Source organism: Meriones unguiculatus (genome assembly GCF_030254825.1).
Source record: "Meriones unguiculatus strain TT.TT164.6M chromosome X unlocalized genomic scaffold, Bangor_MerUng_6.1 ChrX_unordered_Scaffold_30, whole genome shotgun sequence".
NCBI classification, from domain to species: Eukaryota; Metazoa; Chordata; class Mammalia; order Rodentia; family Muridae; genus Meriones; species Meriones unguiculatus.
Window position 1 is genome coordinate 11206015 of NW_026843706.1, and position 6325 is coordinate 11212339.

A 6325-nucleotide genomic window follows, 5' to 3' on the forward strand; every position below is an offset into this window, starting at 1 on the left:
GTATGTGTGGTTTACCACTGTTGGATTTGTTTTGGTGGGAATTGGCAGGAAGGGATTAGTGGGGAAGGTTCTAATCTGGATGTTCCTGGTGCCAGCAGGATTCCTCAGAATGGCAGACACAGCCATGGGCTCAAAATGGAGTTCAGTGGACAGAAAACAGTTCATTGCTACTGGCTGTGCTTCAGGGGATTCTGATAAGCAGAGTATTGGTGGGGAGGAGTCTAACCTGGATGTTCCTGAGGCCCAGCAGGCCTCCTGTGAGACAATGGAGCTCAGGGGACAGAGCACAGCTCACTGCTGCCTGTCTGTGCCCCAGGGGGACACTTTCTTAGTTATTTGTTCACTGTTCACTTTTCCAATGAGACTGTGACTGGCATCTTGCTTCTTATACCAGGAATCTTAAGTATCCTATTGGTTGGTTGGTTGTTTTTTTTGTTTTGTTTTGATTTGTTTTCATAGAGCCACACTAAGTAGTAGATCTGGCCTTGAACTGTGATCCTCCTGCTTTAGCTTCCTAGTGCTGGGATTATAGTGAGATGCTTGAAGTCTTAATAATTAATGTTAATTATCCCTTCTCCAACTCCATCCTGTGAACTACTCTTGTTCTCCCAACTTAAGCCTCCTGCCCCTTTCCTCCGTTATTTTAAAAGTTCTATATTGTCTCGATGTTTTTCATGATAATCATGATTTCAAATATTGCAATTATGTTTTTAAAAACTTACAAACTTATTGCATGGCTTTGTCAGTGCATTTTATCTACATAGCAATCATTTAAAAGGGTTTGAATATAAAAACATGCAATATGTTTTCCGCAGAACTTTAACAAAAATCAATGTTCAGAGTTTCAACCTTTATTTATGTACTATTCGTTAAATTGATTATGCTGACCTTTACTCTACCTGCCTTTGCAAAATCTAACATTTGTTGTTTTATTTTTCAATTCTAAATATTCCTATAGTATATTTCCCCAGAGCATTAGAACCTCTGTGATGACCAAAATGGAATAATTGGATATATTAGTTTTGCTCTTGAGGAAATAAGTTTAGTGAGTATGTGACAAATCCATTATTGTGACAGATAACTTGCAGTTTTACATTCAACAAAATGGTTAAATATTGAATCCTCACTTTTTAATACCATCTCAATAAATAATTTATTCAAAAATATTAAAAACAAATCAGAAATCATAATTTAGTAGCGGTTACAATCAGTTGAATTTTTGGATGAGAATGTTGCTCGGTTGTGGAGTATTGCCTAGAATGCTCAAGGCCATTACTTGCATCCTCAGCATAAAAACAGATAAACTTTTAATTAATTATATTTTATATTTATTGTGTGCATTTGAGTATCTATGGGTACAAGAGTGACATGTTGTATATGTGGAGGCCAGAAGATAGTTTTTCAGACTGAGCTCTTTCTATCATGTTGGTTCTGAGGATTGAATTAATGTCATGAGGGTTTGCAATAGACATCTTTTATCTGCTGAGCCATCTTACTGACCCCATTCTTAACCAATTCTTTACTTCTAATGTTTAATATTTACTTATGTGATCTATCTTTATTTTTGTTATCCATGTCATAATAATAATTCTAAAGATACCCCAGTGGAGATATAAAAAATTATTTTCCTGATAAAAGTTCTTCTCTATGTAGCCCAGGATGTCATGGATCTCATTATATATACCAGTGTGGCCTCAAAATCCTGATACTGCTGCTTCAGCCTTCCAAATTTTAGAATTAAAGTTACATATCACTACATCTGACTTAGAAGAAAAATATTTAAACCTAAAGACAATGAAAAATGTTAAAACATTTTATTTTAATATACATGTTTTTTATATACATGTTTTATAGTAGAGAAAAATAGTGCAAAACCATACCACTGAATTTGAGCACGTCTGATAAATATGTGAGATAAGTCAATGCCTATGTTATTTTGATTGGCTGAAAAGTTCACAACTTGTACATATTTCAATGAATATGTATATGATAAATTTTATAATATTATATCAATTAAAGAAAAATAAGGATGTTTTAAAAATGTTTTTCGATGTGACTCAGGAGGGGGAAAGATGGCCCAGGTATTAAAGGCATCTGCCACAAAGCTTGAAGAAATGAGTTCAAACTCCTGGATACACACAGTGGAAGGAAAGAACCACCTCTTACAAGTTGTCCTCTTTTCTCAAGTTGTTCTTTACTCTCTTGCTCTCCATACCCTAACACAGACATACACAGAGAGAAGTACAGAGACAGAGATAGAGGGAGAGAGGGAGGGAGGGGAAGAGAAAGGGAGAGAGGGATTGAGGAAGAAAGGAAGGAAAAAAAGAAAGAAGGAAGGGGAAAGGGAGGAAGAAAATATATGAAAATACATTAAAGAATTACAGACATAGTAAACTGTCCCAATTAAAAAGTCATGCACTCAATTTTAAATCAACAGTGGCTGTCTATGAAACTGTCCATACACCACTGTGGTGGTCCATGCACTATTTTGTTTATAGTAACAATGGAACTGTTGTACCTCTACTAAATACCTAGTGATAGCCAGCATATTTTCATTACATTAAATGTGGTTCTGTGTTCAAAGAGAGCGGTGTTCTACATGGTGTGTGGGCCCTTTAGAGCTCCATCCACTACAAAATTGAAGCTTTAAGGCAAGATTCATCTAATTATTTTAGTCAGAATCAAGTAAGGAACAGTCTCTTCCAGGTTGGGGACTGTTTCAACTGACAGGTTGTGGTACCAAGGTGACCCTGCATAGTTAGGTTTGAAGTAGCAGATTGTAGCAGCAAAGGGGCAGGAAATAGCTGAACAGGTTAGGAAGAAACATTTTCATAGAACATTGTGCTCTGGAAACAAGCAAGGGAGTCTGCTTTGTCTGACCAATTACCCATGACCTTTACAATTTACTTCTTAGAATTCCACTGTCTTCCATTGTGTGCAATGAACCTACTATTGTGTTAACTTCTGAGAAGACTGTTACTAATACTTAATATAGTCCTGAAATTCAGCTTTATATTAAAATGCTTTCATATCTATTAAAAATACGTATATCAAGAAATCCAAATAGAAATTTCAATGTGAGTCAAGAAAAAAAAATACTCTGGTTCACTTGGTACACAACCAGACAAGGCAAAACATTAGGAAATTAAACATAAAAACTTATATATGCTAAATAGGTTTATTCACTCTTATAATCATTAATAGTGAATAAGGCTAATCACTTTGCATAAAATATATTCATTTCATAACAAGAAGCTGGAAACAGCATGGTTCCCTCAAATTTTAAACTAGCCAATGCTACATAGTAAGACCTTATCTTAAAGCAGCAATAAAAATTAAACTCCTTATAACAACCTGATGTGGTAGGTGCTATTTTATCACCACTTTGCTAATGAGGAAATAAAGCCAAAGCAGTTAAGTAACTTGCTCTGAATCACGCATGCAGCATTAGTCATCAGGACCTTAATTTCTTTCTATATGGTGGATGTGGAATTTGTTTTTTTAATTACTTTATTTTTATTAATTGCAGTTTATTCTCTTTGTATCCCAGCTGTAGCCCCCTCCTTCATTCCCTCCCAATCCTACCCTCCCTCCCTCATTTCCTCCCATGCCCCTCTCTAAGTCCAGTGATAGGGGAGGTCCTCCTTCCCTTCCATCTGACCCTAGCCTATCAGGTCTCATCAGGACTGGCTGCCATGTCCTCCTCCATGGCCTGGTAAGCCTTTTCCCCTTCAGGGGAAGGTGATCAAAAAGCCAGCCACTGAGTTCATGTCAGAGACAGTCCCTGTTTCCCTTCCTATGGAACCCAGTTGGACACTGAGCTGCCATGGGCTACATCTATCCAGGTATATTTGAATGAAGGTATTTGCCATGCTTTCAGTGGTCAAAAACAAAAAGTTTACATTACAAAATCTTTACTAGCACATCCAAGATAATTGGTTTTATAAATCTGGGCTTTAAATTTCATAATGTAGACTTATATTTTAGTATTCTTGTAGTGTTTGCACATGGAAAATGGTAAGCCGAACCTTGTGTTGTACAATGTTTACTTTCACACATGTATCAATAGCCTGGCTCTCAGGCTTTTTTATTGTGTGTGTTTTCATGTGTGTGCACATGTGCCACAGAGCACATGTGGAAGTTGTAGAACAACTATCTTAGTGCAGTCAGTTATCTCCCTTCAACATTATGTGCATTCTAAGAATCCAAAACTTAGGTGTCATCAGTTTGCGTAGCAAATGGTATACCACTACTCTGTCTTACTGGTCTTTTCTTTTCCTCATTTTTCCTTAAGTGTTAAGGTCTGTTGCTTGGTCCTATTATATCCTTGTTGTTATTATATAATTGGTTTTATTTAAACGTCTTCAAACAGATGTATTATTTTACTTTGTTCATATTTTCCTTGTTGTTCCTACTGGTCCTAATCTCCATTTCAACAAATAGCCCCCTTTCTGCTTTCACATCTAAGCATTTTCATAAAAAATGAAGTAATTGAACAGAGATGCCTCCACATTATCATTATAACTTTAAATTTTTAGGAATTTATTCTGAAAGGGTAAATGAGGACTGAGCCAAACTTATACCCTTGGGGCAGGAAATAAACACAAATCTTCTAAATTGTCATGAAAGAAGGACGCCAAGAATTAATTATGATAACATTAATGAGGTTTATCGAACATTTGTCCTAACAGCAGTAGAGAAAACATGCAGAGTTCATTCAAAACCCACATATTTTGTGGACTTGCTATTTTCAATATTTGTTCAGGCTAATGTTTCTCTCTTCTACACAGGGGTGTATACCTAAGCTCTCAGGACAATATACTGTACATTGGTGCACATTCAATGTGGCAGGGTGTGGGTGGCAGTGTAACTGATATCCCTTAAGAATGATTACTTCATGCTTCCCAATTCTGGTTTGTAGAGAACAAGGTAGATATAAAATTGGGGTGGTGATAAAAGACACTCAATCTCTAGCATCACTCCCTGATAATATATCTCACTTGCTCATGGTTTAGTCTCTAGGCTGGTTATGGTATGTGAAGTTCGTTAATCTGTTTGTCTGTTTGGTTTTGGTAGTCTGTGACAGGATTATTCACAGAATTGGAAGGACACACAAATGAAAACATTTATAGAACTTTTACAATACAGCAACAGCTTGGAATTAATTTCATTGTGATTTTCAAAACCATCAGACCTCAATGAATTAAAATTTTGAAGTGAAAAGGATCTTACTATTTCTTTGGAAACATCAGGGTCAATATTAAAAATAGGGAGTGTTGGTTCAACTTTTTTTATGACTTGCATAGAAAGAAAGTTGTCCATGGCAAAACACAAACTTACACCATAAACTGAAACCATTTTGTCTCCTAACTCCTTTCACCATTGAAGGCTTGTCTTGACTAAGGCACCCTATTAATTACAAGTCTATCTAATTGAAATATTGTCTACATCACTAACATCTAACATTTTTAAGATTCTAATTACCAGTTCTATTTCCTTGGGGAATATAGGACTATTTAATTGATTTACCTGGTCCTGATTCAGCTTTGGTAAGTTGAATCAATCAAGAAAATTGTCCATTTCATTTAGATCTTCAAATTTTGTGGCATATAGACTTTTGAGTAAGTAAGTCCTAATGATTGTTTGGATTTCCTCAGTGTTTGTAGTTATGTCCCCCTTTTCATTTCTGATTTTGTTGATTTGGATGGTGTCTTTCTGCCTTTTAGTTAGTTTGGCTAAGGGTTTGTCAATCTTGTTGATTTTTTCAAAGAACCAGCTCTTGGTTTCATTGATTCTTTGGATTGTTTTATTTGAATGTAAACTTGTACAACCACTCTGGAAATCAATCTGGCGCTTTCTCAAACAATTGGAATAACGCTTCCTCAAGATCCAGCCATACCACTTCTAGGCATATATCCAAAAGAAGCTCAAGTACACAATAAGGACGTTTGCTAAACCGTGTTTGTAGCAGTTTATCTGTAATAGCCAGAAGCCAGAAACAGCCCAGATGCTCCTCAAATGAAGAATGGATGCAGAAATTGTGGTACATCTATACAATGGAGTATTACTCTGCAATGAAAATTAAAGAAATCATGAAATTTGCAGGTAAATGGTGGGACCTGGAAAGGATCGTCCTGAGTAAGCTGTCCCAGAAGCAGAAAGACACACATGATATGTACTCACTCATATAGACATATAACATAGGATAAGCCTACTAAAATTTGTACATCTAAAGAAACTAATCAAGAGAGAGAACCCTGATTAAAATGCTCAATCCCCATCCCAAAAGGCAAAGAGAATGGACATCAGAAGAAGAAGAAAACAG